The following is a 25,867-nucleotide window of genomic DNA, read 5'->3' as shown; positions in this document are numbered from 1 at the left end:
CCTGGGAGTCTCGCTGGCTGCGAAACGGCACGAAGCCACCGCCCGCATCTGCCAGCGGAGAGGCAGGGACGGGGGACAGTGTGCGGGGAGCAGGGGTGGGCTCCCTAGCTAGGGCAGACGGTCTCAGAAGGCGTCTGCGTGGCGTGGCCCTTGCCCGCTTCCCTGCTGCCCGAGCCTCCCTCCCACAGACTCGGGCTCAGCGCCGCTCCCTACCTGGGGTGAACTCCTGGTATGGGGGTGAGGGATGCTTCCGCCCGGGACGCAGCACCCACGGCGGGGGACCCCCAGCCAGGCTGCCAGGCCCCCGCGGGCGGCCGAGCGTGACCCCCAGGGCTCTCCAGGGGCTAAGCGAGGCCTGGCACCCCGTCCTCGGTGGGGCCTGCGTGGGGCGCTGGTCAGGGCCAGGAGCCCTTTACGGTGCCAGGGGAAACAGCAGGACAGGGAGAGGGTGGCCATGAGCTTCCCCTAGGAAATAGCCTGCGCAATCCTGCAAAGGCGCATTTTTTTGTAACACAGTCAACCACTAGCGTCAGAAATCTACAGCAGGAAGAGTGAGAAACACACCCCTAAAACACGGCCACGTGGATTTAACGGCGGGAAAACGCTCTTGACAGGTTCAGTTACAAAGGACAGTCGATATGCAGTAAATGACCCCAATTTTAAATACGTTATGTTAGTAATCATAGATATGAACAGGAAGGAAATACACTTGGAGGTTTCAGGGCTGGTACCTGGTGACAGGATTGAAGGGCGTCCTTCCTCTGGGGTTTTCTGTATTTGTCGCGTGGCTAACGGTGTTATCTATTTGGCGCCTGCTGTGTTCCAGGCCTGGGACCCCGGGCTTGAGGTGCAGCCGGGGGCTCCCTAACTGACGCTCTGCCCAAGAGGGAAGTGGGGCTGAACAGCCTCCAGGTGACCAGCTGGTGCGAGGCACAGCCAGGTCCAAGCCCGCAGCACGAGCCCCAGGCATGCCCGCAGCACTGGGAGCCTCTGGGAAATGCAGGTTCCCAGGCCCCAGCCCAGAGTTCCCAACTGGCCCCCACTGGGGCGGCCCAGGCATCTGCATTAGCCAGCTCCCTGCGCGGGGGGTGGTGTTTGGCTGTGTCCCCACTAGGAAACGGGCTCCCGGGCTACCTGGCCAGCAGAGGAGGGGCACATCTGGGGAGACCCTGGCCCTGACAGCACCCAGGCCAAAGACCAGTCCTGGGAGTGCCCGTCAGGCCACCAGGAGGGCAGGTGGACATCAGGACTGCAGTCACTAGAGTGGGCCAGAGCGGGGAAGCAGAGAGCGGGAAAGCGCGGCCCTCAGGGCACGAGGGGCCAGGGCCCAGACAGGACCCAGGAGCTGGGACAGTGGGCAGGGGGCTCCCAGGGAGGTCTAGGGCCCAGACAGTTCCCAGGAGCCGGGACAGCGGGCAGGGGCTCCCCGGGGGGCCTAGGGCCGAGTTCCTGGGAGCCAGGACGGTGGGCAGGGGGCTCCCCGGGGGGGCTGGGACCGAGTTCCTGGGAGCCAGGATGGCCAGCAGGAGCTCCCAGGGGGACCTGGGGCTCAGACAGGGCCCAGGAGCCGAGACAGTGGGCAGGGGGCTCCCCGGGGGGCCTGGGGCCGAGTGCTGGGAGCCCAAGGCCTCTGACCTCCCAGGCTAGGTCGCAGCCCCCGAGGTCTAACAGGTCCGTGCCAGGCTTAGACCCCCTTGGGGAAGCCCTGGAAAGGGGCTTACATCTGGGGTCTCCTGACCTTTGCCAGGGCCTAGGTACGGGGTTTTGCGCAGGTGCAGAGACGGGGGCTAGCAGGCTCTGCCCACCGGCAAGTCTCCGCGTTCCACCGAGCCGTGGGAACCAGAGGGTGAAAGGAGCATTGCAACCAGGAGACGACAGGGGCAGGTGGGCCTCGGGGGCCGTGCACGCATGGCATGTGGGGTTCCGGAAGGCTCCGTGACGACAGGGACGCGCGGCTGGCCCGGGGCAGCGTGGGGAGAGGTGGGCGGGTGGGGTGAGCCAGCCTCGGTCCTGGGGGCAGGGAGGCTGGGCAGCTCCGCCCACCCAGGAGCCGGGCCACGTCACCCGGGGAGGCCTTGGGGGTCCCTTTGGGTGGACCACTTCCTAAATAAGTGCTCGTCTAATTCTTGCTGCCAGCTGGGGGCGGAGGGGCTGCCCCCGACAACTGCGTGGGCAAAAGGGCGACGTCAGCACCTCTGCACCTGCCGTGGTGCCCCAGCCGCCAGCGCAGTAATGCACGCAGGCCCCCACATCCTGCCAGCCCTGGCCACGGGCTTCTGCGTGGCGCCCGGCCCCCAGCCTCTCTCTCAGCTGCGCTGGAGGCAGGGGTGGGTCCAGTCCTGGCAGATGGGACCCCAGCCCCTCTCTTGGGGCCACACGACCCATAGGACTCCGGTGACCTGTCGGACACGGCAGTTCCGAGGAGGGAAGCCTGAGAACGAGAGCCCGGGAGAAGGGGCAGCTGGCCGGAGTGGGGGAGTGGGGCGTGGCAGGGGTCCGGACCCGGCCAGCCGCTGCCTGGCTGCTCCCACTTCCTGCCCCTCGCCAGTAGTGCCCCCTTTGCCCCCTCCTGGGTTTCAAGTCCCTGAAGGAGCAGCAGTGCACCTGCTGCGCGGACATGACGCGGCCGCCACCGTCGAGGTGAGCAGGGGGGTTGGGGCACAGGCTCCTTCTCCCCCTCAGCACCCCCGTGCCCAAGGTCTGGGCAGCCTAGAGGGCATCCACCGGCCCCCACCATTTCTAGGGGGGCCCAAGGCCAGAGGGGCAGGTGGGGGCCTGTCCCGGGGGGGAAGGGCAGAGCTGGGGGCAGCTCCCCTGCCCGGCCGTGGGCCTCGGGCTCAGACACTGGCCCCCAGGGCCCTGCCGTGGGCCGTCCTGGCCCCCCACAGGCCGGCGGGCTCCTCAGGGCCCAGGGCTCCGAGGGTGGGACGACCCCAGCACCACCCACCTGGCCACGGGGCCGCTAACCTCCCCGTGCCCATGGCCCCCCCTGAACGCCCGCCGGGCAGGCTGCGTTTTCACCCCGGGTCCCTGGGAGGAGGGGGCCCTCCAGGACTCAGGACAGTGGCTCGATAACGTGGTGCTAGCATGCTCGGGGTCACCTCTCATTGGTCAGGTGTGGTGACGCTGAGAGTTGTCTGTGATCTTTGAAGCGCCGTCACATGTGCACACACACCGCGTGGGACTGCCCAAGACAGCCCTCAGGCCAGGCCTGGCTGCAGAGATCTTTGCCCAAGGTCACCCAGCCAGGCACCCAAGGTCACTCAGCTGATAGGGCGGAGGCCCTGGGGGGAGGGCACGGGGGCAGGGGGCCTCCCGGCCTCTCCCGCCCCTGCCTGCTGCTGCACGTCTCACGCTAAGGGTCTTTTAACAGAGGGAAAACTGGGCGGCGGTCCCCCCGTTGCGATGCCAGCGGAATCACAGCTCCTGTGGGGAGCAGAGGGCTCCAGGGTCCCCACAGAGGCGGCTGCCCGGGGTAGCCATGGGGCCACACAGGCCTCCCCGCCGGGAGCTGGGCACTGGGCACAGGCAGTGGGCAAGGTCAGCGTTCTACCCCCAGGCCCCCGCCGCCCGCCGAGCGGGCACCGGTGCTCGGCTGCAGATGGGCCAAGGCTCAGGTGGGCACGGGGGGACAGCCCAGCGCCTTGGCCACTGCAGAGTCGAGGGGCACAGCCCCCCAGGGCCCCTCCCCCTTCTGGCTCCAGCTGCGAGTTGGGGGCTCCCCTTTCGGTGGGCGTCCGCCGGAAGGGCTCTCAGGCCCAGGGAAGCTGTGTTCTCACAGTGGCGTTCAGTACCCGGGAAGGTCCGATGAGCCAGGGCAGGGCATGTGGGTGAAGTCCAGCTCCCCTGTGCCCTCTCCGTGGCATGGGGAAACGTCACTGACCCAGCACCAGTGCGACCACAGGCACAGAGTATCAGCAACCGGGGCTCACCTGAGCCTCGTGTCCATCGGGAAGGCGTGGTTGACTGACCACACGCTGATCTGTCTCCAGCCCCTCCAGAGGTCCACTGGCACCTCGCAACCCAGACCCCCCCCAAATGTCATTGCTGGTTGGCCCAAGGCCCCGTCTACAGCTCACGGCTGGTACCTGGCTGCCCAAGGCCCCACCTACAGCTCACAGCAAGTACCTGGCTGCCCAGGGCCCCACCTACAGCTCAGGCAGGCACCTGGCTGCCCAAGGCCCCACCTACTGCTCACAACAGGTACCTGGCTGCCCGAGGCCCCGCCTACAGCTCAGGCAGGCACCTGGCTGCCCGAGGCCCCGCCTACAGCTCAGGCAGGCACCTGGCTGCCCGAGGCCCCGCCTACAGCTCAGGCAAGCACCTGGCTGCCCGAGGCCCCGCCTACAGCTCAGGCAGGCACCTGGCTGACCGAGGCCCCGCCTACAGCTCAGGCAGGCACCTGGCTGCCCGAGGCCCCGCCTACAGCTCAGGCAGGCACCTGGCCGCCCCAAGGTCACGGCTGGCCCCCCTGTAAAGGAAGGCCCTCCTACCCGGCACCCTGCGGAGCCCACACAGGGTGAGTGTCTCGACCGCGCAGAAGCACAGGGCCTGAGCCCGGGCTGCCGGCTCCCAGCCTGGGGCGTGGGGACTTGGGAAGCGTGTGGTTTCTTGTCACGTGTCAGCGTGGCAGGGCCGTGGTGTCCGGCTGTTGGGTCAAGCACTGGCCTCGGTGCCAGGGGGGTGCCCGTGGCTTGGACGGGCACACACGGTCAGTGAGCACCGTCCGGCCTCGTGGCCTCGTCCCTGGCAGGCCCCAGCCAGGCCTTGGCCGTGAAGGCCTGAGGGAGCTCCCCGGCCCCCCGGCCCTGGGGGTCCAGCCCCACCTCCGCTCGAGCCAACTCCTGCCAGCGGGCCTCTCGGCCGGGTCCTGCTCCGGCCCAGGCCTCAAGCTCCCGAGTGCCGACTGGCCCGGGCTGCCGGGCGGATTCCAGCCAGGAAGCCGCTGCACTCGTCCCAGGCCGCCCCCCGGGGACGCCCCGAGGCTCCGCCCCTTGGCCTCGGGTCCACGGCCAGCCCTGGGGGGCTCTTCCCGGGAGCCGGGCTCTGTGCAGGGTGGGGGTCCAGCCCTCGGCAGCGGGGGAGGGGACGGGGAGGAGGCAGGTGCAGAGCCCTGGGACCTGCCTCGGTTTCCCTGGCCCCCGTCCAAGTGCGGCTGCCGCAAGCTGGGGGCCTCACACAGCAGGAATCTCCTCTCCCACGGCCGCGGGGGTTCGGCGGCCACAGCCAGGGGCTACCGGGCCGTGCTCCCCAGGGGCCGCCGCCTCCTCCCACGGCTGCCGCCGCCCTCGGGATGCTCAGCCGTGGCCGCCCGTCCGCCTCCATCATCTGCCCGCCTGTGCCCGATCCCCTCTCACAAGGACTGGTCGTGGTGGGGCCGGGCAGCGCGGCCTCAGGCTGACCACGTCTTCAGAGGCCCCTTTTCCAGGTGCTTCCCTCTTGACCCGCTTTGGGGACACGATTCGCCCCACAGCAGGACCCGAAGCCGAGCCCCCCTTAGCACGAGGGAACGTGCCGGAAGCCCACGCCTCCGTTCGCCAAAGGCCGCCGGTGCGGACTCCCGGACGAGGGCGCGCTTCCTGATGGCAAGTTCACGGGGTCGGCGCGCGCAGCCCCGCGGCCGTGCCGTGGCCGTTGAGGTCCCACCCGTGGGGCCTGCTCCCCAGGTCGGCTGCTGGAAATGCCGGCCTCGTGCCCCCCACGAACGGGGGCTCCCCGCCCAGGCCCCCACCTCCCCTCAGCCGGGGCCGGCCTGCCAAAGAGCGTTTCGATCTCGAATCGCGAGTTCGCAGCCCCGGGCGGCCCCCGCCCCTGCCCGCCCCTCCCCGTTCTCGTCCACCAAAGCCCCCGGCAGGGCAGGACAGAGCGGGGGGAGCCGGAAACCCCTGAGACGGGCAGTGCGGCGGGGACGGGACAGTCAGCCCTGCCCGCCCCGCCTCCGCTGGCACCCTGGCCCGCGCAGGAGGCCGCGACACGCCCGGCCTGGAAGGGGAGACGCCACAGCGCCTGCGCACCATCGGAGGGGAATGGACGGCGGCGCGATCGCCCCCCGCCCCAGCCCGCCACGCGTCCTTCACCAGGGAGGCCGGTGGACCCTGGAATGCTGGCTCAGTGGGGGTGGCGGCGGGTGGGTCCACACATCACAGTCGGGGGGAGCTGCTACACCGACGGGTTCCTGGGCCTGGGCGCGGTGCTGGGGGCACCCCGGGGCCTCTGGCCAGTGCTGCGTGCCCCTCTTTCCACCTTGCGGGCCCCTGCTTCCCCGGAGAGCAAGCCCGGCAGGCAGGACGGCGCCGAGGGAGCCCCCCACCTCTCCTCTCCATCCCTCTCAGCATGACCAATGCAGAAGCCTCTTCTGGGGGGACCCCTGGGGGCCCGGGTCCTAATGCGCACCAGCTCGGGTGGTCTGCACTCGCAGCCGAGGAAACACCGGGGGTCCCCGGCAGCCCCTGAGCTCAGCCCCTCCCCGGCCGCCCTCCCTTCTCGTGGCCGTGGGACGCGGTGCCCCGGGCCGGCTGCCCGAGGGAACGGGAGCCTGTCCAGCCGCCAGGGACCCCCGCAGTCCAACGGCCAGACGGGCCGCCAAGGGCCCAGCCGGGGAACAGAGCCGGCCGTTATAAAGCACTGAGCCGGGACGCGGCGGGGACCCGCCCTTGGCAGGACACCCAGGTCCCAGGGGAGGACAGGCGGAGCGAGAGGCCACTGGGAAGAGAAGCGCCCACCGCCGCCGCCGCCGTGGGGCGACCCCCAGGACGCGGGCCCCGCTGGGCCCCTCCCCTGCCCCCGCCTCTCCACGCACTCCCTCCTGAGGGTCTGGGAGCCCCTCCCGTGCCGCCGGCTCTGTCCAAGGTGCTGGCAGCCGCCGTCCACCTCGCAGCTGCCCGCCCAGAGCGGGCACGGGAACCAGCGGGCACAGGCGCTGCGGCGCCAACCAGGAAGGGACCACGTACGGGAAGGCCAACGGCGGGAACGAGGTGGAGGGCAGCGCCGCCGGGCCCCCGGGGCCGGGCAGCAGGGAGCAGCGGGGAGTGGGGCCACGGGACGCCACCACTCCAGGGGGACAGCTGGGCCGCAGACCTGACCAAGCTGTGCCAGATCTTACAAGTTTCCAAGAGAAGCCAAAAGCCGGGATTTTTTTTTACACGAATTCCCTCTATGTGTCAGTTGGTGGCACGTCATCCAAATTATTGAAAGCCGAGTCAGACCCGGCCGCAGGCTGCGGTCCCAGCCGCTGCCCCGGGAAGCCCGCCGGGCCTGGCTCTTTGGGCGGCGGCTCGCAGCGCCTGGACACGGCGGGGTGGGGAGAAGAGTGGGCGTTCCAGAGAGAAGGTGCGCGCGTGAAGGGGTGTGCGCCTGTGCACGGGTGCGAGCGCCCACGGCCTCTTGCTCTGCACGGAGTAAATCGCAATCGGGGGGCCTGGGAAGAGGCCGTTCAGAGAAACGCAGCTGGGGCCGCCTCCCACCCGGGGAACGTGTGACCACAGGCCCCTGTGATCCACCAGGGGCCGAGGCTGGCAGGGAAACTGAGGCAGGCCCAACCCCGGGTGACGGGGGCGTATCAGCCGGCCGACCACAGCTCAAGGACCCCGTGGCCTGGCCAGAGGCCCTGGGGCTGCCCCCCAGCCTGGAGCTCGCCCCCAGCCCTCCAGCGCCCCTCCCCCCAGGGGCTCGCCCCCAGCCCTCCAGCACCCCTCCCCCCGGGGGCTCGCCCCCAGCCCCCTCCCTCCCTCACGTCAGACCTGCCTCCCCACCCTCCGACGGTCTCCCAGCTTCAGCCCACCCCCGCCCTGCGTTCCCTCCCACCGGTGTCCCCCCTAATAAAACCCTGGGTGCTGCCCCCACCCCGGTCACCGCCCGGGGAGTTGTGGCCTTGTCAGCGCGCACACCTGGTCTCCCGCCGGGTCCTCGGGCGCACGTGGGGAGGGGTGGACAGGGCCGCGGGCAGGCATGAGGGGACCTGGCCCCAGCCCAGCCCTGCCGTTGCCAGCCGTGCCCGGGACCCCCCGGCCCAGCCCTGGACTTGCTCTTGGAAATCAGGAGGAAGTCGGACCGGAGGCCACCCGGGACCCCTCGCGGCCCTCGAGGCTGCGCGGCCTTCGCCCTGGCTTTGGGCCTGGGACCCGGGCTGTGGCCACGATGGGGAGCCACACCACGACCGAGGGTAGCGGCGGGTGACCCACGAGCCCACGCCCACCGGCCGCGCCCCCCTGCCTGGCTGCCCTTCGCTGTCACCACAAGCAGGTGTGACCGCGCGGCCGCACCATCTCCAGCTTCTCGGGCGTCTGTGTGGTGCCTGGTGGGGACAGTGGTCAGTTAGGGCTGGCTGAGGAGAGCCAGGGAGCCTGGGCGCCCTCCCTGCAACACGGGGTGCCGCGTCTCTCACTGCCTTGGGAAATCTGCTTATAATTTTGGACCCGTGTGAAGTAGTGGCGATCTGATTGGCTCTGAAATGTATTATAATCCTTTGAACAGAACCAACTCCACGGATATCAGTAAGAAACGTGCGCTGCTGCAAGTTCATGGGGTAAACAACCACCTAGAAGAGCTTAGAGAGGAGCTTGTTGTTTATCACGTTGTGAGAGTCCAGAGACAGACTTGCCAGCTGTGATTCAACACATCAAGGCCTCATCGCTGGAGAATCTGCTATTTTCTTGACCTTTACCTCAGTGATGCAAAATGGCTGCTGTGGCTCCAGCCTTCCCATCTGCTTTCTGGTGACAGAATTGGGGAGGGGTTGGCTTTGGTGGGAAGAGGGCCTTATCAGAGAAACTGAATCTTACCCAGAGACTTCCTAGTAGACTCGTCTAGGGTACCACTGGCCAGAAGGTGCCAGTGGAGGAGTACTGTGATAGAGGGTTGGGTCAGGTGGCACTGGCGCCCCCCTCACCAACCTGCCAGGGCCCCCGCCCCCTCTGGCACAGCGTCCCCCACCAGATCTCATCTGAACATGATTTAAGTCGAGGAGACCGAGCTCGCTGGTCCGTCACCCGCCCCATCGCCCCCGGGACACCGGCTGCCCGGCCCCAGGGCTGCGCCAGGGGGAAGCGGTGGCCAGGCCGCCCCCAGACCCACCCTCCTGCCGTGCGACTTGGGCAAACCTTCACCCCCAAGCCTCAGCCCCGACCGCACCTGGATAGCAAGGCTGACCAGGAGGTGAGCTCGCCTGCCGCCTCCCGCGGGCAGCGTGGACGTCAGCAGCAGCCGCTGGGGACGAAGCAGGCGCTGCACCTCTGTTGTCGCAGCTCCCGCCTTTGGATGGGAGGAGGGGGCGTAGCGGTGGTGGCCGGGGGCTCTGAACCCGGAAAACATGCTTGGACTGGCCCGTCCCTGGGGGCGTGCGCTCTTTAAACGGGACCTTTGGGAGAGGCCAGTTCAGCTGCGGCCCCGCCCGGGCGGGGGTCCCCGATCCTACAGCCACAGGCCAGAAGCCGCGGTCCCCAGGGAGAAGGGGTCACCGCCCTGCCCTTCTCCCCGCCTCAGCACCTGAGCCCTAAATCCCTGTTCAGGGCAGCCCCTCGCCGCGTTCCTTTTCGCGGCTGGAGACTGAAGGAGTGCCTGGTGATCGAGGTGGCCCTGGGCTGGCGGGGGCCGTGGGCGCACGGGGCAGCGTGGCCGCTGTGGGCGCGTGGCCGCGGGGCCTGCGTGGGCTGCGGCGTGGCTCCCGGCCTGGCCACACTCTGCTGCGCCCTGATGGTCTCGTGAAAGGGGAGATAATGGAGTCAAGTTCAACCCCCTGCATTCTCCTCGAGCTGCTCCTGCATCCACGCTGGTTCAGCGACTGCCCAGGATGCCCGGGGTCCCTCAGCCCAGCTCAGCCCGTGGCCGCCGGCGCTGACCTGAGCCCCCCACAGCCTCCACCGCGGCCAGTGAGAGCCCCTCCTGGGCACGCAGCCCTTCCCCGAGGCCCGTCCCACCCCCACCGGTTCCCTTGACCCGGCCCCTCCCCCTTTCCTATTGCCCCACTCCCTCCCCTTTTCCTGGGTCACACCCCTCCCCCGTTCCCTGTTGCCCCGCCCCTTTCCCTGTTGCCCCGCCCCTTTCCCTGCAGCCCTGCCCCTTCCCCATTGCCCCGCCCCCCTCCCCGTTGCCCCACCCCTTTCCCTGTTGCCCCGCCCCTCTCCCTGTTGCCCCGCCCCTCTCCCTGGAGGCCACATCCCCGCCCCCAGGGCTGGCGGGGCCTGGCAGGTGGAAGGAGCTCAGACAGCACTCGCTCCCCCCCCAGGCCTGGGGTACGCTGCGACGTGGAAGCAGCTGCTGTTTCTTCTTTAACTCCCGGAGACCCTCAGGGACCTGCGTGGCCCCAGCTCTTGTCTGTTCCACTGTAGAGGAAACTTCTGGAGAGTGGCCTCCCCAGGGAGGGTCCTCAGAAGGGGAAGGGCCCCAGGAGCTCCGCCCAAGAAAGGGGAGCACTAAGCCCCGGGGGGAATAAAGGGGGGGAGTTGCCGGGGGAGGCCGACAATGGGGCGTTTCGGAACTTTGCGGGGCTTCTGGAATCTTCCTGGTGCTCAGACGGGCTGTAGTTTACTAAGTGAGGGCCTCTCGGAGCCCAGGACAAGCGAGCCCGGGAGGGGTGCAGGCTGCTGGCAGCACCCAAGGCCCCGGGCGCCCAGGGCGGCGCCTACCCCGTCAGCCCAGGGCCGGGAGTTTAATGGCGTCATTAATTAGCATAAGGGGCTCCACCACGGGCCCGTGGTTCCAGGCGCGGGAGGCCCCCGGGTCCTGCTGGCCTGAGCCCCGGGCCTTCCCTGCGCTCCTGCACCTGCGGGGCAGGGGCCGGGTCCCTGGGGCCGCGGAGCCCCACGCCGAGGCCCTTGCTGGGCCGCAGCCTGGGCACGGCTGGGAACGCGCGGCTCGTGCCCCGAAGGGCGGTGCCTCCACGCAGCAGGAGCGGGAGCGCCAGCCACGCGGCCTCCGGGCACCAGCGCCTGCACGTTCCCAGCGCGTGTGGGCAGGCACCCCCGTGGGCAGACAGACACCCCGGTGGGCAGGCACCCCATGTGAGCAGACCCCCCGTGGGCAGACCCCCCGTGGGCAGACCCCCCGTGGGCAGACACCCCCGTGGGCAGACACCCCGTGGGCAGACAGACACTCTGGTGGGCAGGCACCCCCGTGGGCAGACAGACACCCCCGTGGGCAGACACCCCATGTGAGCAGACCCCCCGTGGGCAGACCCCCGCGCGCCGTGCCTGGCCGGCGGCAGGTCCCTCACCGCGGCCCTCCCACTCGCTTCTCACGCGGGGAGACCTGCGGAGTCGGGGCTCGGGCTCTGCTGCTGGGGAGGGGGCGGCCCCGGGGGCGTGGAGCGTCCTGGGCTCACCGACGGCGAGAGGAAACGGGACCTCAGTGGGGACAGGCCAGCCCCCCCCAGCTCCTCTGCTGCTTCTCACCTGCACAGTTTCTGGGGTCTTCCCCACACCCCGACCCTCCGCTGAGGGGCCTGGCGGGCACCGGGGCCTGGACGGAGTCCCAGGAGCTCTGGAGGCACCGGAGCCCCCAGCAGGGACAGGGGTTCGCAAATGCTGGGCAGCGTACCAAGGGGGACGGACTTCTCTGTCCCCCAAGGGGCCCTGTGTGTCCTGGACGGGGGAAGCTGGGGGAGCCCGGGTGGGGGGAGAGGGGAGGGAGAGGAGAGAATGGACCACAGCCCCCGGGGGGGGGGGGGGAGGCGCAAGCCTGGGTGGGGGCAGGACCAGGGGCCCTAGGGGGTGGGGGCTGGGCAGCCCTGGGTGTGGGTGGGGCCTGGGGGCACTGAGAGTGGGGGCTGGGCACTCCTGGCTGTGGGGGGGCCCTGGGGCATACTGGGGGTGGGGGCTGGGCAGCCCTGGGTGGATGGGGCCTGGGGTCGCTGAGGGTGGGGCTGGGCACCCCTGGCTGTGGGGGGGCCCTGGGGGACACTGGAGGTGGGGCTGGGCACCCCTGCTGTGAGTGGGGCCTGGGGGACACTGGGGGTGGGGGATGGGCACCCCTGGCTGTGGGTGGGGCCTGGGGGTGCTGGGGGTGGGGGCTGGGCAGCCCTGGGTGGGTGGGGCCTGGGGGACACTGGGGGTGGGGGATGGGCACCCCTGGCTGTGGGTGGGGCCTGGGGGTGCTGGGGGTGGGGGCTGGGCAGCCCTGGGTGGGTGGGGCCTGGGGGACACTGGGGGGCTTTCTGCCCCTGGAATGCCTGCCTTTGGCCCTGGAAGGACAGGTGGATTCTCTCTGCCGTGTTGAGCTCACTGGAGCGGGCGCGCTGCTGGGTCTTGGGGTCTGAACTGACAACAAGGGTCTCCCTGGCTGGGACACACGTCGCCGTAACCCTTCCACGTCTGGACTTCACGCGGTCCGTCTGACAGGAGCCGAAGCCAAGCTCCTCCGTGGCTTCCTCCGGGCTGGACTTTCCTGAACGGCCTTGGTTGACGCTGAAGCCACCGCAGCGGCCAGGCCCCCGGGCATGTTTTACCATTTTCATAAACACCTCGTTCTTTGGTGAAACGAGTCTCAGACCTCGCAGTGCACCCCTTTTGAGCACCACCTCTAATTGCGGGATATTTTGAGAGTGCCTGAAAATTCCTCGATTCCTCTGGGACCCGCCGTGGAAGAAGCCCTTACACCTGCCGGGCCTCGCTCCAGGCGAGCGCTGTGAGCCGGGCGTGGGCACGACGTGTGCGGCTGCCCTCAAGAGCGGGGCTGCAGCTTTTAGCATGTGCAGCGTTTAGCGTGTGCAGCGTTTAGCATGTGCGGCTTTTAGCATGTGCAGCATTTAGCATGTGTGGCTTTTAGCATGTGCGGCTTTTGGCATGTGCGGTGTTTAGCATGTGCAGCGTTTAGCATGTGCGGCTTTTAGCATGTGCGGCGTTTAGCATGTGCACCTCCAGGACGAAGCGTCACGGTGACCCCCGTCATATCTGCATCGCTGACGCTTTCGGCGCTGACGGGCTCTGGACAGCAAGGACGAGCTCCCCTGGCCACCCTGTCCTGTCTGGGATAATTTACTGTCGTCATTTTCCACTGCTGAGTCACGTCCCCAGGGCCAGGGCAGTGAGAGGCTGGGGCCCCCCACGGCCTCTGTGCGCACAGAGAAATTGCAGGGGCCGGGTCGTGCCACGCGGAGACCCCTGGCCTCTGGGCGCGGCTGGGGCGTGTCCCCCCTCCCCGGCTCCCCATCGTCCCCGAGGCCGTGGGTCTGTCCATGGTGGACGAGCTTCTCCCTGCTTTGGACGGTCCTTGCCTGCTCGAGTCCTCGGGAGGCCAGCGGCGGCGGCTCTTGCCGCTGGGTAATTGGTCCCTCCATCTAGAACTTACCAGAAGGCTCTGGAATCACCCGAGGGGTGCAGAGAGGAAAGCCATCCCGTAAGAGGGGCCGGGTTTACAGCCAGGACGAGGCTGGCGTTGGGGGGACACGGGAGGACAGAGGCGTCGAGGTAGGGTGGAAGGTTGCCCGGGGCGGGGGGAGGCCCTGGCCCGCGTCCCCGGTGCAGCGGCTTCAGCTCCACCAGCGCGGGTTGAGCCAACGCTGTCCCTTCACTGATGGGCGGCCTCTAGGCTCCTGGAGGCAGAAGGAGAAGGAAAGTCACCCCTTGGGCCCTCGGGGGCTTGCGGTCTAGACCGGCAGGTGCGCAGTCTGAGCAGGTCATTGCGTAACAGGAGGGCGCTGTCCTGTGTTCTTTGACGGAAACACAAGGGTGGTTGTAGCAGATGTAGTTAGCTGTGACAGCCTTCCAGTCTTTCTCCCTTAGTCACAACAGCCCCAACTATTAGCGGAACCCATTGTGTTTGATAAAAGACTGTGTTGTGACTGAGTGAAGGACTGCCTATTGGCTGGAATGCAGATGTAATGGCTGCTGCTCAAGCAGCCCTGTTGGACTGTGAGGTTGAAGGAGCAGCAATGTGGAAGAATCCTGAGTCCCTGATGACTGTGGAGACATGTTACAGGGCTCAGATCATGTGTCTTAGGACTTTCAGATGAGATAAACCAAACATGGGCTGCGTTTAAACCACTTTTGATATAGCTGCTGCTGTATTATTTTGACTCCATGCAGTTGAATCTATCCCACTGATAAAGAATTTGGTTCCAGAAGTGGAGTGTTGCAGCAGCAAGCTCTGAAATGTGGCGTTGGCATGTAGCGGCCCCAGGCAGCAGGCAGAGAGGGCAGATATGGCAGCCTGGGGACCGGTGTCTCACTATGTGGTAGAGAGATTTGTCCAGCTGCCAGCTGTAGCTGAGAAGGCCACACGAGGAAATCGGCAGTGAAGTTCAGAGGACGAGCCTGGCCTGGCCCCTTCTCGCAGAGCTCAGGGAGGCACTCCTTCCTGCAAGCAGCGAGAAGGGGAACTGGCGCTTTGCAAAGTGTGGCGCTCCCAGCCTGCAGCCGCCGTCCAGGCACGCCGGCGGCCTGGACCATTGCTGGGCCCGGAAAGGCCTCTGTGCCCAAGCTCTGAGCGGGGCAGCTGAAGGCAGATGTGCAGGCCTGAAGCCTCGGCCAGAGACGCGCGCAGGGCCTGCCGCCCTCGACAGCGCGTCGGCCGGCAGCGGCTTGGGTGCGGGCTTCCCCGACCCACGGGCTGGTCCACGTGGTCTCCGGGGAGCTGCGGCCAATCCGAGGGGGCTGGGAGGTGGGCAGGGCTCCAGATCTAGGGAGTAAAACAATTTCTCTGATCTAAAAGCTCTGCCAAAGAAGAGCTATTATTCTGGAAACTTGTACATAGATGGGACAGGAGAAAAACGTTATTTTGTAGTTTTAGTGCCAAAGAAAGGCCAGGTGTGTCCTGGTGAACTCTGAGACTGTTCAGGGCTCAAAGCCCCCAGCCCCCAGACAAGCAGCACCTGCTCTGCAGAGTCGTACAGAGAGGGCGTGGTCCTCCAAGGCCACCTGGGAAGGGCCCAGGAAGGCAGTGGCTGATGAAGTTCCCAGGGAGAGGGCCTGGGCGCGGAGGGGAGGGGGAGAGGGCTGTGCCCGGCTGCCGCGGGGCCACCAGAGAGCCCCGCGCGGCCGGGAGGGCACCGGGCGGCGCCGGCCAGCTGCTGTGAGCCTGCCACCCTGCGTGCTTCCTAGCGCCCCCTTTCCCACGGGGAGGTTTGTGGGGTTTCTCTGTCCCCGCTCCATCCATCGTGGTGCTGGCAGTGCAGGGCGGGGCACCTCGTCTTGGGTCCTGAGCGGCCACATCCGCGTGGAAAGGTCCTGGAACATGAGTTAGACCCAGGGGCTGGGGGGTCTGTGGGGTGCCTCCCTCGGGAAAGGGGTGGGTGTCTGTGACCGGGAAGAAGGGTGCACACGGGTATTTGGGTGTCAAAGGAGTGGACTGCGCTAGAGACCACTAGAGCACTTGGGGCTGCACAAAAAATCCTGCAGGAAATGCAAAGTTCCCGTAGACCATCCCCCATGCACGATTTTCCCGATTATTAACACTGTGTTCGTGTGGCACCTTTGTTATAATGGATGACACATTACAATTATGCCCATAGTTTAGGGTATGCTATGTTGTTTTTTAAAAATTTTTATTCTAGTAACACACATACCCTAATGTTTCCCCTTTGAACCGTATTCAAATATATAATCCAGTGGTGTCACTTCATTCCCGGTGTTGCTCTATTGTCACCTCCATCCCTTAGAGTAAGAATTCACATTTCCTTGGGGCGCACTGTGACATGAGCCCCAGTATTAGCTGGGGCGCCCCCTCCTCCCCTGCAGCAGAGGTGGCACATGGGCGGGTGCGTTGCCAGCTGCGCCCTTAATGCCCTGGGCTCCCTCCCTCCTCGTCCCTGCCACCGGAATGCCCGAGCCGCCATCCTGGCGCCAACAGAGCCGCGAGGAGCTGGGGCCCGAGACCACAGAGCCACAGCATCTGGGGGACTGAGGCCACGGAGCCACAGCAGGGGCCTGAGACCACAGAGCCATGACAGGGGTCCCCAAGACCACGGAGCCACGGCAACAAGGGGGCCAGAGACCACAGAGCCACAACATCCAGGGGGGCTGAGACCACAGAGGCACAGCAGGGGGCTGAGACAACAGAGCCACGGCACTGGGGGGCTGAGACCACAGAGGCACAGCATCTGGGGGACTGAGGCCACGAGCCATGGCAGGGGCCTGGGACCACAGAGCCACGGCAGTGGGGGGGGCCCAAGACCATGGAGCCATGGCAACAAGGGAGGCAGGGACCACAGAGCCACAGTATCCAGGGGGGCTGAGACCACAGAGCCACAGCAGGAGGCTGAGACCACAGAGCCACAGCAGTAGGGGGCCGAGACCATGGAGCCACAGCAGGGGGCCCAAGACCACGGAGCCACGGCAGCCGGGACCGTCGCTGCCGATTCCTTTCGGTGTGAACGGAACGAGCCTCTGCTGGTCAAGCAGCTGTTGGCTGCGTCCGGGGATAGCGCAAGTAACAGACAAACAGTTGAGGTCACATCTCCCTTCCTCTCTGCAGGTTTTGGCTAAAACAAGAGCCAGGACAAGCCACGCCAGAGTGGCAATGGCCTGTTCCTTTGGGTTCTTAAAAATGAACGTGGCCGCCGTGAGCCCTGCTGCCAGGGTAGGGGTGCCCAGGGGGCGGTGATCCTGGGGCGGCCAGGGCTCCTGGCCTCGCCGACTGCTGGGCCTCGTCTTTTTTTTTTTTTTGGCAAGAGGTGGGCAGACCCTACTTCTGTAAGGCCTGGTATTTATTAGCACTCTGATACAGGTATCCACAGTCCACCATACTGGAGGGAACTGGAAGGAACTGGAACCCCATGCTGTGTCTTGCATGGTAAGTCAAAGCCGTGGCTTGTCCTGGCGGACCAGGCTCGCTCTGGAGACAGACCTGCAGCTGGACCAGCACAGTTGCTGAGAGTGTCACCCTGTACTGGCTGAGGTCTTCCGGGTGAGAGATACTGAGATAGACAGCTGAAGGAAGAACAGGAAATCCCATCATTCAGGAAGACCGTACAAATCCATGATTTGGGATCTGTGGTAATCATCAGGGAACAGAGCAGGAACTGTGGCCGTAAGACTTCCCAACTGTGGGTACTGCATGTGGGCGTTACTCGTGGGTGCTCAGGGAAAACAGGGCCCCATGCCCAGCTGGAAGCGCCTAATGCCCGAGGGGGAAGGGCGCTGCAGGAATGTGACGCCACAGGGAAAAAGGAAGAAGGATTGGTGCTTGCTCTGGGCAGGGGAACACTTCCTTCCTGGCTCGAAGGATCTGATTTGGGTTCGTTCGTGATCGCTGTCGTTGCTGCTGCTGCTTCAGTTTGAATCGCCGGTTCCTGAACCGAGCCGGGATCCGCTTGGTCTCGTGGTAGCGCGTTCATGTTGGAATCACCCACTTGGATAGAAGCCTGGGGCTGGGGGTTCTCAGGGATCCCTCTGTCCATTTGGCCACCGGCAAGCTCCGTTGTAGGTCTATCGTGAATCCCTTTGAAGTGTTCCGTTTCGATCCTGCTTGGTGCGTCCCTCTGGAAAGGCAGTTTCTTCAGCGTGTCCTTTGACCAACTGTTGGAGCTGGTTTCTGTGGCCTTTTGATACGTAATATAGCTCTGGGCCTCGTCTGGACTGCTTGGCATGGCTATTTGGGGGAGGTTGTGAGGGGTCTCAAAGCTTTACCCCAACAAGCAAAGCGTGAGCCCCAACAGCTCCAGACGGTAGCGGGCTCGGGGTCCGCAGGGAGCTGCCCCTCCCCCCGCCGCGCCCCAAGTCCTCGCCGTCCTGCTTCTCGGAAGACCCCGTGGGACAAGGGGCCTCCCCACAGCCGCGGTGGAGCAGCCCCTGCCCAAATCTCAGACCCCCACGTCTCCTCCCACCCACCGTGGGCCGAACCCCGGGGAGATGCCCACGGGCTCTGGGTGCCGGGGTCCCAGGAGGCCACCTCCAGGGCTCAGACAGGCGCCCCCCGAACGGGACCAAGAGGGGCTCAAGGCGCAGGAGGGGGCCTGTGCGCGTTCCAGGCAGCCTTTGCTCCCCAGCGTTGGAGGCGCCGCAGCGGCCACTGCTCTTCCTGGGGCAAGATGTGCCGGCGGGAGGGGGGCGGGGGGCCCCTGTGCTGCCCAGACAGGCCCAGGCTCCGGAGCAGCTCTTCCGTGCCACGAAGGTAAGGGCCACGGGACCTGGAGCGCCAAGCAGAGAAGGGTGGTGATGAGGGCTCCTGCTGGCAGGGGCAGCCGTTTAGACGCCGCCCGCCTCCCGCGGCCCCCCCGTGGCCCCCAAGGACGTCTGCTCACCACCTCCATGAGGCCAGAGGAGCCATGGTGGACCCAGGCCTGACTCGCGGGACGGCAGGCGAAGGGGACGGGTCCTTGGAGAGCCCCTGGCTTTCCACCCTCTCCCCTGGCTTCTCCTTTTTAAAAATTTTAAAAGATACTTCGATTATATAAATGTTACATAAAAATACACGGGATCTGAGAAGTGGCTGTGGCTCAATCAGTTGGGCTCCCGCCTACCATATGGGAGGCCCTGGGCTTACGTCTTGGGGCCTCCTGGTGAAGGCAGTTTCGCCCGCACGCCGCAGAGTGCCACCGGCCCCCAAGCGCCATGGGGTGCCACCGGCCCACAAGCGATAACGGAGTGCCGCCTGACCTGCTAGTGATGCAAAGAGCTGACTCAGCAAGGTGACACAACAAGAAGGGAGACAAGTTAAAAAAACACAGAAGAGCGTGCAGCAAATGGACACGGAGAGCCAAAAAAAAAACAACAAGCAAGCCACAAGGGGGGGAATAAATTAAAAAATGCAGACACAGAAGAACACACAGCGAATGGACAGAGAGAAGATAGCACGCAAGCCGCAGGGGGGAGAATAAAAACAAAATAGGGGATCCCTATGTCCGCTCCCTCCAGCGCCCATGCTTTCCCACGTTCACAGCATCTTTCATTCTCCCCAGGAGTCTTCACACAGAACCCCGTGGAAAGCCCTGTCCCCAGCTGGGATGGCCGCGGTGTTCTCGCCCTTGGCTCCGCGAGCCTTGGGCCCAGGTCACTATTGGGTGTCCAGACTTGGAGGAGGCGGAGCCCTGGCCGGGTCACCTTTGGGGTGTCCAGGTGTGGAGGAGGCGGAGCCCTGGCCGGGCCTCCACCGCCCAGGTGTTGGGGGCAGCCTGCCCCGCCCAGCTGTGACAACCAGCATCTGCAGACATTGGCAAGCGCCCCACGGCACCAAGTTGCCCCCGGGTGAGCCCGCCTGGCCCGAGGGGGGCTGCCGGGCTCCCTTCTGCCCTGATGCCTGCAGGTTCTCGGGCAGGGGCGGGAGGGACGTGGGGAAGGTGGGGGAGGGGGGAGGGAGGGGCCGCCAGCCTGGGGCTGTCCTCACGCAAACGAGGAGCCGATGAGCCCGTGGAAGAGGAGGCGGTGCCGGAACAGCCCCCCGAATCCAGTGTGTGTGCCCACTCTCAGAGGGTTTGCACGAGAATGGCCTGAGCGTGGCTCCCGCAGGTGGAAAGCCCCTGGGGAGGGGTCGGGTCCAGGGCCTGACCGGGACCCGACTGTTCCCGGGGCCTTGGGGTGGGGGGCTGTCTGCCCCACCTGCTCTCCCTCCTGCCATCCCACCTGGCCGCCCAGGTGTGTCTGTGTGTGAGTATCTGCGTGTGTCCATGTGCATGTCTCTGTCTGTGTGCCTGTGTGCCTATGTGTGTGTGGTATGTGCCTGTGTGTGCCTGTGTGCCAGTGCGTGTCTGTATGTGTGTCTGTGTTGTGTGTCTGTGTGTGCCTGTGTGTTGTGTGCCTTGTGTGTCTGTGTGTGTGTCTGTATGTGTTGTGTCTGTGTGTGTCTGTGTGTCTATGTGTGTGTTGTGTGCCTGTGTGTGTCTGTGTGCCTATGTGTGTGAGTGTCTGTGTGTGTGTTGTGTGCCTGTGTGCCTCTGTGTGTGTGTGCCTGTGTGCCTGTGTGTGCCTGTGTGTGCCTATGTGTGTGCTTGTGTGTGTCTGTGTGTTGTGTGCCTTGTGTGTCTGTGTGTGTCTGTGTGTGTGTCTGAATGTGTTGTGTGTCTGTGTGTCTGTGTGTGTCTGTGTGCCTCTGTGTGTGTCTATGTGTGTGTTGTGTGCCTGTGTGTGTCTGTGTGCCTATGTGTGTGAGAGTCTGTGTGTGTGTTGTGTGCCTGTGTGCCTCTGTGTGTGTGTGCCTGTGTGTGCCTGTGTGTGCCTGTGTGTTGTGTGCCTGTGTGTAAGTGTCTGTGTGTGTGTGAGTGTCTCTGTGCGTCTCTGTGTTTGGAGCTGGAGAGGTTCAGCTAAACAACAGGGGAGTGAGTAAACATAAAATTCCTGAATTTACTGCACCTGGGCCAGCTTCCAGGGCGTGTGTGAGCGCCCGTCTTGCCGTAGTGTGTCATATCAGCGGGTGGAGACACACACAACGAGCAGGAAGGTGTTGTACCCCCATCCTGGGTGGGCCTGATGTTCTCAAACAGAGGGGAGGGGGTCTCTCGAGAGCCTGGGTGGCTCCCCAAGGGGGAGGACGGGCTAGAGTGTCAAACCTCAGCATTGTTGCAAGTATCTATGAATCCTGTCCTTCAGGCACTGAAGCTTGGGTGTCACTGTGGGCCCCGAGGGAGGGGGAGAGAGGAGTAGAATAGGTGGAAAAGGGGTAACCGGGGAGCATGGAAGTGTTCCACAAGATTGTGCAACGATGGATATAAGCCAGGTTAAATTTCACCAAAAGTTTATGAAAGTGTAAAGCCTAAAATATAAACCATAATGTAATAAAAAAATTCAGAGAAGTGTACAGTCTAAAATATAAAGCATAATGTAAGCCATAATGGAGCCATGGTTAGTGGCTAAGTTTCAATATCGGTACACCAGCTGTAGCAAATACAACATCCACATGTAGAAAGATGATTGCTGGGGAAGGGGGAAAGGGTTTATGTTGGGTATATGGGAGTCTCCTATATTGTACGTGTGACTTTACTGTGAACAACAATTTCTAGAAGACAAAATTAAAAGAAAAAAAAGGATGTAGACACTGAGGAAGGAACGGGAGAGATTGCCTTGCCACTGTACACGCAGGGCAACACCTGCTACTGTGACGGAAGGCAAAACGACAAAAACAAAGTTTCATATTTTTCATTTTTTAATACCCCAATTTATTTTTTACTTTATTTTAGTTTTTCTAAATTATTACGTATTCTCTTTCTAATCTTTAGACCTGACAACACTGTTTCATTTTCCTCCTAATTGAATTTGGCAGTATACCAGGCTTCATTTTTGTGGAAGTTTTGGATCACGGAGGGGTTCAACTACGCAGGGGAGAAGCACTGGTGTGACACACAAAAAAAAGGAAAGAACAGCAGAGTGAGTGAACATCAGATTACGGAATTCCTAAAAACTCCATTGTTAAGAAACGAGATTGGTTTTAAAAGCTGAAGCGCGCTGCCCAGCTCTGACATGAGGGCAGTGGGCACCGAGACACCCCGGCCAGGGCAGCTGCCCGCAGTGGCCCGAGGCCTCTGTGAGCCCTCTCCTTAGTGCTGTGGGGACGCCCCCTCATCACTCCTCCCCCGGGGAGCGGCCAGCCGGGGCGAGCCCGGCTCAGCACAGCTCTCCTCCCCACCTCAGGTCATCTCAGCCTACTTTTAAAAGTTTTTTAGATTTTTTATTTATTCCCCCCTTTGCGGCTTGCTTGCTGCCTGCTCCCTGTGTCCATTCGTTGTGCGCTCTTCTGTGTCTGCTTGTTGCGTCATCTTGCTGCATCAGCTCTCCGCGGCGCACAGGCCAGCTTTTGCCTTTACCAGGAGGCCCCGGGATGTGAACCCAGGGCCTCCCATATGGTAGACGGGAGCCCGATCAATTGAACCGCAGCTGCTTCCCTCAGCCCGCTTTTGATAACAGGTAATGGCAGGATGTGGCATAGCCCCGGAACATGCCGTGGGACATGGGGTGCTATGGCCGCCGGCTTCTGAGCGTCCCCATGGGCACACGCCACAGCCTGCCCACACCGTGCTCTCTGCTCTTGGCAGGGACTTGTAGAGATGACTGCACGAACATCTCCCTCAGAAAACGGCAAATAACGCGTGCTAGAGAGGATGCCGCGAGACCGGGACCCAGCGCCTTGTCAGAGACAGGGTAAAATGGCGCAGAAAGCAAGATGGCGGCCCCTCAGAAAGCAAAGTACGGGACTACCAAAGGAGCCGGCCATCCCACTTCCAGGCACACACCCAATACCCTGAAAGCTGGGGCTCGGACAGACATTCACACACCAGCGTTCACAGCGGCATGAGTCACCACAGCCCAAGGTGGAATCTGCCTGCTTCAGTTCAGTCAGCGCTGCCCACGCCACACCGAGAGGTGGGCCGGTCCCTACAGTGGGAAGATACTGGGTTAACCTCACAGTTCTGAGGCCCAGGGAGGGTCCAAGCAAGGCTTCACCAGAGAAGCTTTCTCACAAGTGGCAGCTGAGGGCGGCCGGGCACGTGGCAGCAGCATCTAAAGACGCCGGCTTGGGACGTGGACTTGGCCCAGTGGTTAGGGCATCCATCTACCACATGGGAGGTCCGCGGGTCAAACCCCGGGCCTCCTTGACCCGTGCGGAGCTGCCCGTGCTCAGTGCTGATGTGCACAAGGAGTGCCGTGCCACGCGGGGGTGTCCCCACGTAGGGGAACCCCACGTGCAAGGAGTGCGCCCTGTAAGGAGAGTCACCCAGCGCGAAAAGAAAGTGCAGCCTGCCCAGGAATGGTGCCGCACACACGGAGAGCTGACACAGCAAGATGACGCAACAAAAAGAAACACAGATTCCCGTGCCGCTGACAGCAACAGAAGCAGACACAGAAGAACACACAGAGAATGAACACAGAGAGCAGACAACTGGGGGGGGGGGATGGGGAAGGGGAGAGAAATAAATAAATAAAAATAAACAAATAAATAAATGAAGACGCCGGCTCGGGAGCCCGGCTGAGGGCGGCCGGGCACACGGGGCCCCTCCCAGTCCGCTGGCCCTCTCCCCTTCAGCCTCGAGCTGCTCGGTGGCCTGGCCTCTCCGCCCCTGTCCCGCGCTGTGCTCCGCGGCCTCCAGGCTCCGCCCCCAGGCCCCGCCTTCTGTCCGCGAGGCTCTCTCTCCGTGTGGCTCTGCTCTCGGTCCTCTGTTTATGAAGGATCCAGCAAGAGGGTCCCTCCTCCCTGAAGCCAAAGGGCCCTGAATCCAGTCACAGGGACCCATGGGAATGGATCAGCTCCCAGAACAGGCTCTTTTCTGGGATCCATGAAAAGCTTCAAGCTGTCAACCTGCCCGAGTGCCCACACACGAATGGGTACCACTGTGACACCTGCTGCAGCCCAGATGGCCCTGGAAAGCATCATGCTGAGGGAGAGAGAAAGTCCTGGAAGCCAGAGGCTGAAATCAATGGAACCTGGGAAAGAGAAAGCCACGGGGGCAGAGGGAAAGCGGGAGGACGCCAGAAGCTGAACAGACGAGACCAGGAGGGGAGGCGAGACGGCAGCGGCCGCCACTGCGCCCGGCCATGAGGCAGGATCCAGGATGGCCAGCCCGGCTCAGGCAGAGAGCCTGACGGGAACATTTTGCTCAGCCTTGGGGCTGTGAGATTATAAATTAATAAACCGCCTTTGTAAAAGCCAGCCCATTTCTGGTACAGCGCCTTGGCAGCCTGGCAGACTAAAGCACCAGGAGACGGGGAAGGGAAGCGTCACGGTTGCTCGATGGCTCTTGTTTCAGTCTGCCAAAGGGCTGCCGAGGCAGAGTACCAGAAATCTGCTGGCCTTCATAAAGGGGATTTATTTGGGGTAAAAGCTTACAGGTCCAAAGGCATGGAAAGCCCAAACCGAGGCACCGTCAAAGGTGCTTTGTCACCAAAGTCATCGACGGCTGATCCCAGGGTGTGGCCATGTGGGGAGGCACGATGGCGCCCACCTCTGTGGGTCCAGCCTTCCCACCAGGCTACCGCCTCCTCTGCTGCTCCGTGGGCCCAGCCTCTTGGGGCTTGGGGTTTAAGCGATCCTGGGGTCCTCTCTCTCCTGGCGTAGGACTTGGTTCTTTCTGGGCCTCCTGTATCAATCTCCGCCGTCCCGCTCTCTTCCCAAGTTCCGCTGTGAGCTGTCAGGAAAACAGCTCACCCCTCCCCGGGGCCTCGTCACGTGGCAGGATCAAAAATGTCAGAGCTCGTTCTTCTTGTGTCTGTTTGTCTGAGGAATCTGTGTATATCAGACCCAGTAAGGGGGCGGGACCTGAACCTGAGTCACACCTTAATGACAAAGTCCTATAAAAGCGATCTTAACAGGTACCCTAATTAAAGGCCCTCAGCTGAATTGAGTGCAGTCAAAGGGTATCACATCGGAGGAATAGATTAGTTTACAAACGTAGTATTTCTCTTTTGGGGATTCATAAAATAATCTCAAACTGTCCATTTTGGAAAACTTTTTTAAAAATTTAAATTTTAAAAATGGTCTCATGCTTTTAAACAATGTCCTAATACTAACTCCACTGTCTAGATGAATTGGAACTTACTTTGCCTTGGTGGACATCTAGGTTGTCTCCAGCCTTTGATTATTGCCCGTAAAGCTGCAATCACTAGCCTTGCGAAAATGTCATTTAGTGCACATGCGCGCATCTCTGCAGGTGAAATTCCTTGAAATGGAGGCACTGGGGAAACGCTTTCTGCATTTCTATCCCCATTGCCAAGGTGGCTTTGTGGAACGGGAACAAATCTGCTGCCCCTAAGAACCTCCTGCATCCTCCCCGACAGCGTGTTTTCATCTTTTCCAACGTGAGAGGTGAAAAAATGGCATTCTCTTTTAATTTTAACTCACATTCTCTCTATGTGGAGGATCTGCTTAAGAGCCATTCATAGTTCTCTTTCGGTGAGGTGGTGTGTTTCTATTCCCTTGTTGGCTTTCGTTGCCTTGATACCTCATTCCAGATCAACAAAATTAGCACCTTTTCGGTGATACGTTGTAAGTCCTACATTTTGTTTCTCGCCTGTCTCTTGTCTTTTGATGGTATTTTCGATTTCTCCTGACTGCTTTGGCTGGGCATTTTTTATTTTTTTACTGTTGGGTTTTCCCAATATTTTTCTGGGTTTTCGTTATACTTGGAAAGTCCTGTCCCTTTCCAAGACAATTCATGAAAGTACTCTGTTTCCTTCCAGGGTATTCTTGGTTTCAAATTTCACAACTAACTCTGTAATATACTGGGAGGCTAGCAAGGGCACAGGAAGGCAATTTTGTTTTTTCCAGAAGACTGTCCAGTTGTCTCAGCAGAACCTACTGAACAATTAGACCTTACACACCAGTAGTAGTGTACAAAATACCTGTGCACACGTGTGTGTGTGAGTCTGTCCCATTTCACTGCTCAGTCTGTCCTCTCTGAGTCCACAGCACAAATGCTGCGGCTGTATCAGCTTGTAACTACCTGGCAGCGCTGGTTCCCTGGCTTAACCTCTGCCCCAGAATGTCCTACCCATCTCGCCTGCTTATCTTCCCAGGAGTTCTATGATCCTTTTGTCCATTTCCAAGGGGAAACTGCCACCACCACCACCTGTCACCAAAACTTTCCACCACCCGAAACAGAAACTGTCACCACTAAGAGTGAGCCTCCTAGTTCTCCCTTCCCCCGCGCCTGGTAACCTGTAATCCAGGTTTTGGCTCTATGAATTTGCGCATTCTAAGTATTTCATATCAGTTGAGATCGTACAATATTTGTCCTTTCGTGTCTGGCTTATTTTATTCAACATAGTGTCTTCAAGTTCCATCCATGTTGTTGCACTTATCAGGACTTCACCGTTTCATGGCTGAATAATATTCATTTGTATGGATGGACGCCTGTTGTTGATCCACCCATCCTTTGAAAGACACTTAGGTTATTTCCACCTTTTGGCAATTGTGAATAATGTCTCTGTGAACATTGGTTTGCAAATACCTGCTCTGCTCTCCATGCTTTTGGGTAGATACCTGGAAGCGGAATGGCTGGGTGACATGGGAATTA

The 25,867-nt window shown here is 62.7% G+C and overlaps 1 long non-coding RNA gene across 1 annotated transcript; it reads right to left on the bottom strand.

Moving 5' to 3' along the window:
- Positions 1–8,427: 8,427 nt before the first annotated feature.
- LOC131278315 (uncharacterized) lies at positions 8,428–9,198 on the bottom strand. The gene is made up of 2 exons (XR_009185663.1): positions 9,130–9,198; positions 8,428–8,711 (listed from the first exon to the last, which is right to left on the bottom strand). It is a non-coding gene; the product is annotated as an uncharacterized lncRNA (long non-coding RNA).
- Positions 9,199–25,867: the final 16,669 nt, after the last annotated feature.

The sequence above is a fragment of the Dasypus novemcinctus genome, chromosome 4 (genome assembly GCF_030445035.2).
Source record: "Dasypus novemcinctus isolate mDasNov1 chromosome 4, mDasNov1.1.hap2, whole genome shotgun sequence".
Classification (NCBI taxonomy): domain Eukaryota; kingdom Metazoa; phylum Chordata; class Mammalia; order Cingulata; family Dasypodidae; genus Dasypus; species Dasypus novemcinctus.
The sequence above is the reverse complement of the archived record's forward strand: the minus strand, read 5'-3'. Positions and strand labels throughout refer to the sequence as shown.